Raw genomic sequence first — 13,982 nt, forward strand, 5'->3', positions numbered from 1 at the left:
ATTGCTGAGGCTAAGACTTCCAGTACTATATTACATAGTAATCGTGAGAATGGGCATCCTTGACCTTGGCCAGAGCAACTTCTTATTAGACACATTACTGAAGGCAAGGGAAATGAAAGCAAACATGAACAATTGGGACTTATCAAGATAAAAAGCTTCTGCACAGTGAAGAAGGCAGTCAATAAAACTAAAAGGCAGCCTGTATAATGGGGGAACATATTTGCAAACAACATATCTGAAAAAGAGGTATCCAAAATCTATAAAGAATTTATCAGACTCAACACTCCAAAAACAAACAACCTGGGTGAGAAATGGGCAGAAGACATGAATAGACACTTTTCTGAAGAAGACATACAGATGGCTAACATACACATGAAAAGATGTTCAGCATCACTCATCATCAGGGAAATTAAAATTAAAACCATGATGAGATACCACTTGACACCTATCAGAATAGCTAAATTAACACAAGAAACAACAGGTGTTGGTGAGGATGCAGAGAAAAGGGAACCCTCTTGCACTGCTGGTGAGAATGGAAACTGGTGCAGCCACCCTGGAGAACAGTATGGAGGTTTCTCAAAAAACTAAAAATAGAACTATGGCATGATCTAGCAATTGCCCTATTAGGTATATAAAAGGATACAAAGAATCCTTTACCGAAAGGATAAAAAAATACAGATTCAAAGGGGTATATTTACCCCAATGTTTATAGCAGCATTATCAATAATAGCTAAACTATGGAGAGAGCCCAAATGTCCATTGACTGCTGAATGGACAAAGAAGATGTGGTACACACACACACACACACACACACACACACACACACACACAGGAATATTACTCAGCCATCAAAAAAATGAAATCTTGCCATTTTCAATGACATGGATGGAACTAGAATGTATTATGCTAAGCAAAATGAGTAATCAAAGAAAGACAAGTATTATATGATTTCATTCCTATGTGGAATTTAAGAAACAAAACAGATGAACATATGGGAAGGGAGGGGGAAGCAAAGGGAAACAAACCACAAGAGACTCCTAATGATGGAAAAAACTGAGCCTTGATGGAGGGAGGTAAGTGGGAGATGGGCTAGATGGGTGATGGGCATTAAGGAGGGTATTTGTTGTGATGAGTACTGGGTATTGTACAGAAGTGATGAATGACTGGATTCTACTTCTGAAACCACTATTGCACTCTATATTAACTAAAAAAAAGAAAAGAAAAACATTAGTGTCCAATAATCCTAAGTGGTAAACAGTAATTTCATTTATTTGAGAACTATTCTCCGGGTGTGCTTGATACTGTGCTAGGTATTAGGGATAAAATGGGTATTGAAGTAAATATAGTCCTTTTGCTGATAAAATCTATATTTTAATGTCAAATACAGAAAAGTCAAAGGACATTATGAGAATATTAACTCGGGGTGCCTGGGTGGCTCAGTTGGTAAAGTGTCCAACTCTTGGTTTTGGCTCAGGTCATGATCTCATGGTTCATGAGTTTGAGCCCTGCATCAAGCTCTGTACTGGCAGCTTGGGATTCTCTCTCTCCTTCTCTTTCTGCCTCTCCTCTGCTTGCACTCTCTCTCTCTCTCAAAAAAAATTAACTTATGATTAGTACGTTTTATTTTCAATGCTGTATTTTAATATTGAAATCCTTGATCTGTATGGAATTTTTGTGGTTCAAAAGTGATACAGAAATCCAAATGTTTTCTCCTAGAATACTAATAAGTTGTCAAAATATTATTTAGTAAGTGGACCATGTATTCCCCACAGATTTGAAATGCATCTTTCTCATATACTAAATTCTAATATACCAATATCAATGGGATTATTTTGGTACTCCATTCTGATCCATTGATCTGTTTCCTTACTAGTTTTTAATTTCTACAACTTTATAGTGTATTTTAATAGTTGGTAGGCAAATCTTTCCTTTTTACTTTTCTTACCTCTCTACCTTTCCAGGTTATTCCCATGTATGTATTTTCCAGATAGCATTTAGGATGGTTTTTTCAAGTTCTTCATCACCCTTTCCCAAGTTTCCTTAAAAGCAAAACAAAAAAACCTGGGGTTTCATAGGCTACTTTAAGCCCTAATGACAAGACATCTACTGCTAATGTTTTTCCATTAAATTTTATAAATTCACCATGTATGTTAAATGAGGATTCCTGGCCATTCCTCATGCAGAAAAAAAAGTTCCTTTGGTGGATTATGTTGAGCAGTAAAGCCTATAAAGTATATCCCTTTAGAGTACTTTAAAATATAAAAATTAATTCCAGATGCAGCTTCCAGTCAGTGCCTTCATGCAACAATTCCCCAATGTGCTTTATGCAATATGGTTAAGGTAAATTATCAACTGCCTGCTGAAATTTAAAAGAAAAAAATCCCTTGTAATGTGTATCCTTTACAGGAAGATAATCGTAGTGATAACTGAAGAACAATTTGATTTCTTTGAGCATTTTCCATGCTAATCATCCCATTCACACACGTTCCACATATAAAGATCTGTTACAGAATTTTAGAGTATTTTTTGATCAATTCAGAACAGCAAATAAATGAAATATATCAAAATTTCTGATAGAAACAATATAACATATTTTGGTGTCTCTAGCAGCAGCTGGTTCAAGCATTATATTGGGTCTTTCTCTCCCAAGCTTGTGGTCAAACATGTAATCACTAGCACGAAGCCGAATATACCATGGCAGCATTCATAGTGACATAATTAAGGACATAGGCTTTTCCTTAAGTAAATCCCAGAGGAGGTTCAAAATCACCAAAGGTACAGAGAAATCATAGAAGTTCTTAACTCACACAGTAAGAAGGAAATAACAAGAATTTATCACTATGAAATGGGAAGAGTTGTGCGTTAAATATCTGAATCTTTCATTTGAACCCAGCATACACTGTTGAATGTGACCATGACTTCAGATTTATTTAACCTCTCTGAACATAAATGGCAATAATACTCTGGCCTAAATCTTAGGGTTCTTTATGGTGTATTAATGGAGACTGAAAAGTCAACATCTTGATGCTCTGGAGAGCACTTTTGTACTGAAATTCTAATACCAGTAAAAAAAAAAAAAAAAATGATAAAACAGCTCACTGATTGCTGCCTTTTATGGAAGAAAAATATGAAGAAGTTAAACAGCCCCAAGAAAATATTTAATCTTTTAAATCTGTTTTAATCCAATCAAGTTAAAACTATAAAACATCTTTTAAAAAGATAGTGTAGTTTAAATTGCATTACTCTGTCTTGAATTGAGTAAATACTAGTGTTAGGGGACCTTGTACTGTTCCCAATTATATGTTAGAGAAACACTTCTCCACCACCACGGACTTCAAGATGCTGCCACCCGACATCAGGCCATCTGATTTACTTTGGCCAATGTAAATGAAACTGACTTGTGCCTTTTTTGTTGTTGTTTGTTTTGAGCAAAATATTAAGATCCTTTATGAGATTCTGCTATTTCTCACTTCTTTTTTCTCTCTGCCATCTGAATTGGATGTCCTAAGATGTGTCAGTTCTGTTGTTCTTACCTGATACTTGATTGAGATGTGAAGCAGAGACACAGCCAAACTGAAGCTAGTATGTAATGTGACTAAGAAATAATTATTTTTTGTTATAAACCTTTGAGATTGGGGGACTGTCTGTTACCAACTAGGATAAGCTGACTAATACAGGCCAATATTCTGAAATGGTAGAAATAAAAGTTCTAATGTCCCCTTGCCATTTCTTTGCTTGGATACCTGATTTCTATAAGGATTATAGGATTCTTTGATTATTTCCATGGATTCATCCTGTGTTGATTTCATAATTATGATATCAATGAAATATGATGACTGGGAAGTGTCGAGGGCTGTTTATTGAAAAATCCCAAAGGAGACACGAATGCATGAGGGAAAGAATTTAGCTTTGATAATGAATGATATTTGAACATTTACAGTGGCTTTATAAACAATAAGCTGTTGGTAAGACTTTACAAAAACAAATTAGACAAGAGCCTCTTCTACCTTTCTATAATACTCAAAACAGTTCCTCCCCTAGACAAGGCATGTGGTGGGCAATCAAGGATAGAGGTGAAAATGGCACATTTCATGATTACTCACAGAGTATTTACTTCCAAGCCCCATGATACAGGCCTCTGTTGGTTTAGAGGTCTGAGTACCCAAGGAAGGAATGCTTCCATCAGGACATCCAACAATAGCTCCACTGAATTGGAGCTAAGACAGCTGCCCAGATGTTTTGGATAAGCAGGCAGATGCCATTGGATAAGCAGGCAAAAAATAAACTGGAACTGGCTAGAATAATTGCTCTTGATTATGAAAGAAAACTATTTTCTGGATACACAGTGGGGGCAGGGAATGTTATGTTGAATCTCCTATGGTACCCTTTGGTACAGGGTATCTTGCAATGAAAGTTATGAGAAGATGATAGCATTTTAACATAGGCAGGACTATCCAGAGCTCAGTCCTTTAGGAAGGATGGTGTGATTCAGTCTACTAAGAGAGGAACCCCAACCACCTGATGTGCTTACTGAGTACAATGAACATGGAATGAATACTGAGGGTAGAAGGCATAAAGATCAATCATGGATATGTGCACAAACTCAAAAGTGTGGATAATGATGCCTACTCATATTTTCTTCCTTATCATATATTTTTAAAATAATTGTCCATTTTCTCCCTCTCCTATTCTTTTCTTTATTATATAGAATGTATTGGTTAAATTTATAGGTTAGCTTACTGGATTCAGAATTTACAGACAAAGTCATGACAGATTAGAGGAGAAAGTTCTGTCACCCCAAGATCCTGGACTTGAAGCAGATGCAGTAATTGATAAGAGGCGAGGATAATAAGATAATAAGAGGTGATCGTTTTTGAGGCGAGGATAATGTGCTTTTGTTTGTACAATGGAGAGTTGGGTTATGTTGACTTGCCCATTTTGTTGTTTATGGTGGTAGTGTAGTTGTACTCTGGAAGTTTGAATATGGAAGAAAGAGTGGATGTAATTTGGCATGTGTCATGTTTTTGTCTCAAGTGATTTGCCTGTCATTCCTATTTTGGCAATTTCCACGTTAGGAGTCCGCCTTCTTCTCCAAGGAAGAATCTCTGCCTTTTCTACCTGAGATCTACATGTGGACATAGATTCTGACACCAGGTGTACTCAAATAAGACTTTGCTATAGAAGGGAATGATGTAAAGGATCAGTCACCACCTAGAATCCATGCTTTGGAGGTAGTAGTTGCACCTGTGTTCTATTCTAGGGGTGCAGTAACTGCTGAGCATCCAGCATGCAGCGCACGGTGTCATCAGTGCATACCGCTTGCTTTGTGTTTGGCCACAGGGAACACTAAGTTTTAGGGAGCTGTCCTTGGATCCAAGCCTGATTCTCTAGCTCTACTATACCAAGCTATCTAATATCTGTTAAGAAATTTGCTTTTTGCAAAACTAACTCAAGTGGATTCTGTTTGCAACAAATAATAACACTTTCCAAAATTGTAGAGGTACCCTGTCCCCTACCTCTCAAACAAGATGTTCTTCAGCATGTCAAATAGGAGAGGTTTATGTGTTTCATTCACGTAGCTCTGTTTACTAGACCTCAGCAGAGTAGCTGCTTATTTGATATAGTGTGGAAGTTTTGCTAATCACGAAATAGTTAAATGCCTTTTACATCTTTCAGGACTCTTGTGCCTTTCTATGCTCATCACTTAAATAATTTTTTCATTTATTAAATATACATTGAGATTCTTCTATGTGCTAATCACTGTATAGGTGCTATAACTACAGCAGTGCTTGATACAGACAAGGTCTCTGTGCTTATACAGTTGAAAATCAAATGAGGGAGCCACTTGGGGCAACTGGCTGGCTCAGTCAGAGGAGCATGTAACTCTTGATATTGGGGTCATGAGGTCAAGCCCCACGTTGGGTGTAGAGATTACTTAAATGAATAAAAAAACACCCTAAAATATAAGTAAGCCAGTAAGTAATGAAGCTGATTAAAAATGTGATAAGTGCTTTCAAGAAAATAAGCCAAGTGATGCAGTAAAATAAAACTGCAGATGGATGAGACATCAACTTATCAAATATATTTTGAGATTCTACTATGTGTGATAGATGAGACCATCAACTACAAAGGATGGTCGTAGAAGGCAGCTAGCGGACATGTAAAGTTAAACTTTTACATTTTACATTAATAAATCTGCTGTTCCCATTCTCACCAAATGAGGCACTAAAATGGAAATGCTAATTCACAAACAAATCTTGGTCTAATTTTCTTTAAAAACAAAGTGTTTTTGCCATATGATATAATCTCCCTAAAAGCACAGTCTTTAGTACCAATGAAAATAGCCCAGCAGGTACATAGAAATACAGAAGCCCATGTTTCATTAAGTGACTCAGTTCTTTTCAGCTTTGGCTTTCAAGTTAATAATACCTAGATTCAGATGAAATCACTAAGGCTTTTCTTGTAAATTCCCAAGTACATAGGAGTCCATCCTATTCTATGGGTGTGACTGCCTCGGACACTGACCACATTCTATGTTCCAGGGCCTATGCTAAATACAAGGAAAATAAAGGCCAAGCCTGACCATGCAGATACCAAATTCAGTTTCCACCTATATCAAGTGTGTGATTATTGTTGTGGAAAGGATACCTATCCTTAAAAGCCTTGATGGAAAGCCCTGGAGAATTTCTCAAGAACCTGTATAATTAGTATATTACAATAGCAGTTGGTTTCTATCTTGTTCTCACATTCAGAAACCCATATCCAAATTCACATTCAAAGTCTTAGCTTATTTATGCCTCTCTTTTCTTCACCTTCCACATCTGGTACATCAGCAAGTTCTGTTGACTCCACCTGAGGGTCATGTGGAACTCTACCACTGCCACCTGCTCTGCCACCATCACCTCCTAGGTCTCTGTCATTTTTCTGCGGTCACTGGTGTACTGGTGAATGTTTAACAGCCACCTCTGGAGGCTGGAGAAGCCCTGCTCTGTAGCCTTTGTTGTTCTGCAGTATAAATACTCCCACTGTGGCCAGTTTTAAGCTACCTACATGAGTCCCACTGAACGTGAAGTTGGGAAGAGAGGCACAGTGGCACCTGTATTTCCCCACTACAGGTAAAAAGATACACATCCCTTCAATGTCATAGATAATGGTTAAATGGAGTAAAATAGTTAGGAAGCAATGACTTTTCATTATTTATGAGCTTTGCTTTCAATATAATTTATTTAATTGTGAGTATATACCATTTGATTTTTACATAATGGTTGTGTTTAACAAGAGGTTCACAAAATTGCTAGAAATTTGAGTCAGTTCTTTGGCTTCAGCACACCATGACTTCCTGTCTCAGGCTCCTACAGCCAGTGATTGCCCCCCCCCAACCCCCGCCACCTCCCCACCCACACTAAGATGAAAATTTCAACTTTTCACCATGACCTTCAAGGCCCTTCAAGGTCTAGCTCTTCTTATCTTTCCAACCTTACTTCCTCAACACTAGTCCCTTTGCTTAATCCTCTGCAACCACACTGACCTTTCTGCTGTGTCCTCAGACACACCAAGAGCAGCTCTTCCTTAAGAATTTTGCACTCATTAGTCACTCTCCCTGGAATGCTTTTTTTTCAGAGATTCACGGGGGTTGCTCACATTATTCAAGTCTCTCGCCACTCTGTAGAAGAGTCAGCCTTCTCCATCAGCACATTCTCTTGCATCTCCTGCTTTGTTCTCCTCATTGGACTATCACTGTCTGGAACTTAATATCTATTCGTTGGCTCCCTGGTTATTGTCCTACTAGAAGGTAAGTCTTATGAGGGCAGGGCCTTTTTCTTTTTCATTCAATTCTGTGTCCCTGGGGCCTGGAACAGCACTTTGTCCCAGGAGGGCACCAAGCCTGCACATTGTGTAACATGGGGTGAGGAAGGGGGGGAGGGGTCTCATTCCTATGGTGTCCTTTATAGGTGGTGTCCTTCTATAGAGTGCCCTTCATCTAGGATAAATCAGTGTTCAAAACACCTTCTGTGAATGAGTGCTCTCGGCCAGGCAATGCACTAGAACTACTTGTATTTTGAGCTGTAACACTTCAAACAGTGTGCCAGAGCCTCATGTGCCTCCCTAGGTTGGAAAGGATAAAAGAATCTTCAAGATCAAAAATCACAAGACTGAGAATAATGGTTTGTTGTCTCAAAAGTCTCACTCCCAGGCATATTTTCATGATAATTGCCTTATAAACTTCTGAGTCCTAGAAGCTCTGACAGTGCCTGCCCAGCTCCTGAAATTTGATTGGATAGACACTGAAGCTCTCTCTGATTCTGGCTTTGAGCCTTTTGGCTTCAGGACTAGAGCTCCCTTGCTGGCTCACTCATTCTCTCTCTATCCGTCTGTCTCTCTCCCTCCCTCTCTCCCTGTCTCCTCCTCTCTCCTTTTTCCATCCCTGAGATGAGCCACACATGCCTAAATCCCCAAGATTTTTCTTACTGTGCCTTTGGCAGTTGCTTTCTGTGTCCTGGTTGTAACTGGATGTTTCTTAGACTTCATTTCTCTTTCCATTCATAGCTCTTTGGCTCTCTTCAATGTTCTTTCTAGAACCTGCACCCCACTTTGCTCCAGCTGTTGTCCTCTTCCATGTTATGGATCTCTGGGTAGGGATTTCCTTATGCCCTACTCACATCTGCCCTCTCCTGGCAGCTATGATGTCATTCATGTGAACCTGACTTTTAATTTAAATATTGACTGGGTCTCCAGGTGTTGTGCTGTATGTAATGGGCAACATGTTTGCAGTTTCTGGCTTTGAGCAGTTTGATGGGGGATACAGAGAAAATACCCACAGAGCAGACAAGTCAGTGTTTTCTCCAATGGAGTGTGTGAACTTCCAGGGCCTCCTAAAACGATCCATTGGGATGCTTGAAGAAAATGTCAGAACCTGTCTAATTCTATTTCATTCTTTTAATTTCTGTGTTTGTGTGTACCAAGGCATCTTTATTGATTAGGATGTGTTATCAGAAGAGTTTGAAGACCCCTGTGCTGGATAACAATCCTACTTATACTTTAGGACTATGAATCATTTTTATTGCTACTGCCTGAGCAGTCATCAAATTCTTCATGTCCCTTCAACTGTGGAGTTCTAACTAGACACAGTTTAATTAAGGTACAGCAAGGGCTGAACAGTGCAGGATCACTGTATCACATCGCGTATGTGATCTTTGCAGAGATAGTAACTCCTTGCGAAAAATCCACTGTATTTTAAAAGTCTGCAAATGTTATCTTTGTATTGCTTCCAAGTGAAATGATATGCGATATCACTGAATCAGTTAAAATGTGCTTCCTTTGAATCATACTTAAAATAATTTTGATATTGTACATTCTAAATGTTAACTTGTCACAAATCACATTTCTTAAGCACTTTTTCTTTTGTGCCGGGTTGTTGTTTGTCAACTTAGTACCATCCCTATCTCTTGCCAGGAGAGTTCTGGTTTAGATTTTGCCAGTCAGAAGAATTTGACATTTGGAAGGGGAAATAAGAGGAAAAGCCAAAATTCCCCCGGTAATGGCAGTGGACAGAAGTGGGGACTGTTGGCAGGCCTGAAGTTGTCAGGCTTCTGGGTAAACTACCTGAGGCTTTGGGGGCGGCAGGTGGCTGAGATGACAATAGCTTCCCTTCTACTCCAGGGATTCCTGCAATTCCTTACATTCTTGCTCCTCTGGATTTCCTGAAAGCCAGTTGAAGTTTTTGCCTGATCTTCATGTTTCCTACCCTTCCAAAAATTGTGTAGGTTTCTAATTTCCTAAATGAAATCCCCACCTACTTGAAGTGTCTCCTGTGGTTTTCATTTTCTTAACTGAACCCTGATTCATAGACTAGTTCTGGGATTGCATCCGAACGAATAAAACAAGGATAAAAGGATTCTTTGTGTTTCATGAGTGAAACAACTCAACATTTTAGAGATATCAATTGACTCCCAAATATATAATTTCATTGAAATTTCAGTCAAAATTCCAGTAGAGGTTTTCTGGGGGTAACAAAGTAGAAAGCTGAAATATATAGATATCGAGATGTTCGATTTTGTTCTCTGCTCTTGTTACTTTAGTCTATTTGCAAGTACCACTTTTTTTTTTTTTCACGCAGACTTTGTAAAACCTTGTAAGTTTTTCTTCCATGGCATTGCCTTTGTAGACCTTTGTTCTTCCTTATATATTTTGGAAACCTTATCAGGTCCCTCGCCTTCTCTTCCATTCCCTCCTAAAACACTATAATATGCATATATTACACATAAATATTAATATATACAAACTTGGCATAGAATAGTAGACACTTACTAAAATAGTGGAGACAGTATGGGGTCTCACATCAAGTACAGAAATAATCTTCAGTGGATTAAAGACATAAATATAAAAGAGGAAAATGATAAAGGACAAAAACAACGTAATAGAAACTTTAAGTCCTCTGAATAAGGGAGATGTTTTTCTTAAAAAACCTAAAAGAACCCGGTGCCTGGGTGGCTCAGTCAGTTAAGCGTCTGACTTAGGCTCAGGTCATGATCTCACGGTGTGTGAATTTGAGCCCTGCGTCAGGCTCTGTGCTGACAGCTCAGAGCCTGGAGCCTGCAGCCTGCTTTGGATTCTGTGTCTCCCTCTCTGTCCCTCTCCCGCCCGCACTCTGTCTCTCTCTCAAAATAAACATTAAAAAAAAATAAAAAATAAAAGCACAAAATTCGACTATTTCAAAATTCAAGATTTAAGTTTAATGAAAAGGGCACCTACTTAGGAACACATCATGATAGAACCTCACCCAGGTCCCCAAGGAGATGGTGTTCATTACAGTGTGGTTTTGGTCACAGGGGAGTAGTTGCCACACAGGGGCCACCATTGCACAACAAGATGAGTAAAACGTGGAGGATATATCCTGAGAATATTAAGTCGTAGTTAAAAGCAAGGAGATTAATGTATATATAGAAACATGGATAAACCTTAAAAACATCCTGGCAAGTGAAAAATATGACAGAATATGATTTAGCCCAACACTATTGTAGAATCAGGCTGACTCTGACTCATTTTTTTTTAACATGTACCCCGTATGTCAATTTTAATATGGAATTCATTCAGGTGCCTGAGTAAACCGAATCCGATTGCCTACTTTTGTCAAAGCATTAAGAATAAATTCTGCTGCTGGATTTTAAACATTAAGTATACCACTAGGTCTTGGCATAGTGCATTGCACAGAACAGGCCGTTAGTAATAAACACTGGTGTGAGCTGGTCCTACCCTAAATTATCATAAGATTTAGACCAGAATGAGTGCTAGCTCTTACTCTATAAAGACACAATTGGTAACTCATGTCGCTTCCACAGGCGTGGGATTGGCTGAGTTCCCAAAAGGTGCCAGAAATGTGTGAGATTCAAGATAGTTGAAGGGCATTTTTCATTTTTGTGGATTACCTCCAGTTCAGGAGCTGACAAACTAGCGCATTCAGCGCAGACCCCGCCTGCAGCCTCTTTTCACAATACTGTGAGCTTAGGATGGTTTTTACATTTTGAATAGTTGTCACACACGGACCTCAATAATATTCTTGATTGTGCTTCTTGGCCTGCAAAACCTAAAGTGTTTATTATCTGAACTTACAGAAAATATTTACGAGCCCTTGCTGTGTGGCTCATCCACTCATTGGGTAAATATTTACTGATACCTGTGGTGTGCCAGGTGCTGTTGGAGGTGAAAGTGGAACAGCGAACAAAAGAGACCAAACATCCTTGTTTCATGGAGCTTAAATCCTAGGGGAGGGAGACTGATAATGAAAGTCAAAATAGAGCAGTGCCACAAGGAGCGATAAACAGGGGAGGGGAACAGGGAAGGCAAGAATGACATGATTATGGAAGCATGGTGTTATTTATTTATTTTAAAGTTTATTTACTTAGAGAGAGAGAGAGAGAGAGAGAGAGAGAGAGAGAGAGAGAGAGAGAGAACGTGAGTAGAGGAGGAGCAGAGAGGGAGAGAGAGAATCCCAAGCAGGCACTATGGTGTCAGTGCAGAGCCCAATGTGGGGCTCAACCTCACAAACCATGCGATCGTGACCTGAACCGAAATTAAGAGCTGGACACTTAACCAACTGAGCCCCCCAGGAGCCCCTGAAAGCATGGCATTAATTAGGAAATATTACAATATATAGCTTTGACTAAATGCTTTATATTATTTGTTGATACAACATAAGCAGTTTTCTTTTTTTAATTCTTTTTTTTTTTTACATTTTATTTTTGAGAGAGAGAGAGAGAGAGAGAGAGCACAAGTGGGGGAGGGGCAGAGAGAGAGGGAGACACAGAATCTGAAGCAGGCTCCAGGCTCTGAGCTGTCAATACAGAGCCCAAGGTAGGGCTTGGACTCACAAACTGTGAGATCATGACCTGAGCTGAAGTTGGATGCTTAACCGACAGCCACCCAGGCACTCCAGCATAAGCACTTTTCTGAGTCTTTGGGTGGTGTTCTCACTTTCGTGAGACTCCACTACAATAAATTTATGAGGGTACACTTACCTCTCTGGCCTTGCCTGGCCTTTGCAACATCTCCTTCTCATTCTGAAACTTCTTGTTATTGACCAGTCTTTGTCTATTTTTTTCTTCAACTCACAGATAGACATTGGTGCTTATCAAAACTGCTTTTGGTGAATCTTTCCTGTTCTCACCTCCTTTTCTTTAAAACAATGTTGTTTATTACAAAAACAAAATATAGCAGGGAAGTTAAACAACACCCAAAACTGTGACGAACTTCAGTGAACATTTTGGAATATAACCTTAGAAATAGTTTTTTATAAGTAACACACACACACACATACACATATCATGTAACTAAAGTGATATGAAGATGAAAAGAGGGGTTTTTTTCTTTTGTTTTTGCTTTATTTCTTTGTAAGCCAGGATATGTAGAGGTAGGAAATTACTGGCATTAGTTCAGTGGCTGAAAGATTTCAAGGCAAGTTCTCTGTGTGTCTTTGGACCTTTTCCTCCACATAATCTCAAAGTAGCTGCTGTAGTTCATCTATTTTATACACAGCCTAGACAGGAGGGAGGAAAAAGGGGAAAGGAAACTATATTGGTTTCTTTTTTTTTTTTTTTTAAGTTTTACCTTGTTTATTTTTGAGACAGTATGAGCAAGGGAGGGCCAGAGGGAGAGAGAGAGAATCCCAAGCTGTCTCCGCACTGTCAGTGCAGAGCCTGACTCAGGGCTTGATCCCACGAACCGCAAGACCATGACCTGAGCTGAAATCAAGAGTTGTACACTTGGCCAACTGAACCACCCAGGTGCCCCAACTATACTGGTTTCTTATTGCTGCTTTAACAAATTACCACAGACTTAGAGACTTAAAACACAAATTTATAACCTTACACTTTTGGAAGTCAGAAGCCTGAAATCACTTACAGCGTGCTAAAACCAAGGTGCTCACATGGCTGCATTCCTTTTGGAGGCTCTCAGGAGAATCCATTCCTTGCCTTTTCCAGTTTCTAAGGGCTTTTAAATTCCTTGACTCATAGCCCCTTCCTTCATCTTCAAGCCAATGGCCTAGCTCTTCAAAACTTTATCTCTGATCCCTGCTTCTTTTATCACATCTTCCCTAACTCTGAGCCTCCCGTCTCCCTAAGAACATTTATGATTATGTTGAACCTTCCTGGATCATCCAGGGTAATCTCCCCATCTCAAGAGCCTTAACTTAATCACACCTGTAAGATCCCTTTTGCTGTGTAGGGTAACATGGTCATACATTCCAGGGATAAGGATGTGGATATCTTGTCAGAGGGCATTATTCTGCCACTCACAGAAACCAATTAGAATAGGTAATATTTCTGTCAAGAAAACAGAAAATTCCTGGAAGTTGCTATCAGACTTGGGCTGATACCTTGTTGCTCAAAGCTATAGCATGTGGCCAATCTTCAGTGACAGCTTTGATGGACTCCAAGGGGAGCCCTGTCAGAATTTCTCTGAATTTGCCCATAATGACCTGACTG

At 39.2% G+C, this 13,982-nt stretch overlaps 1 long non-coding RNA gene across 2 annotated transcripts in view; it reads left to right on the forward strand.

The window, feature by feature from the left end:
* The first annotated feature begins 7,634 nt into the window (after positions 1-7,634).
* Positions 7,635-13,982, forward strand: part of LOC123606317 — a 241,392-nt gene continuing 235,044 nt past the window's right edge. For both annotated transcript variants that reach the window (XR_006716226.1, XR_006716227.1), the window contains exon 1: positions 7,635-7,792. This is a non-coding gene — a long non-coding RNA (uncharacterized LOC123606317). The remainder of the gene's footprint in view (positions 7,793-13,982) is intronic.

This window comes from Leopardus geoffroyi, chromosome A2 (genome assembly GCF_018350155.1).
Source record: "Leopardus geoffroyi isolate Oge1 chromosome A2, O.geoffroyi_Oge1_pat1.0, whole genome shotgun sequence".
Lineage (NCBI taxonomy): Eukaryota > Metazoa > Chordata > Mammalia > Carnivora > Felidae > Leopardus > Leopardus geoffroyi.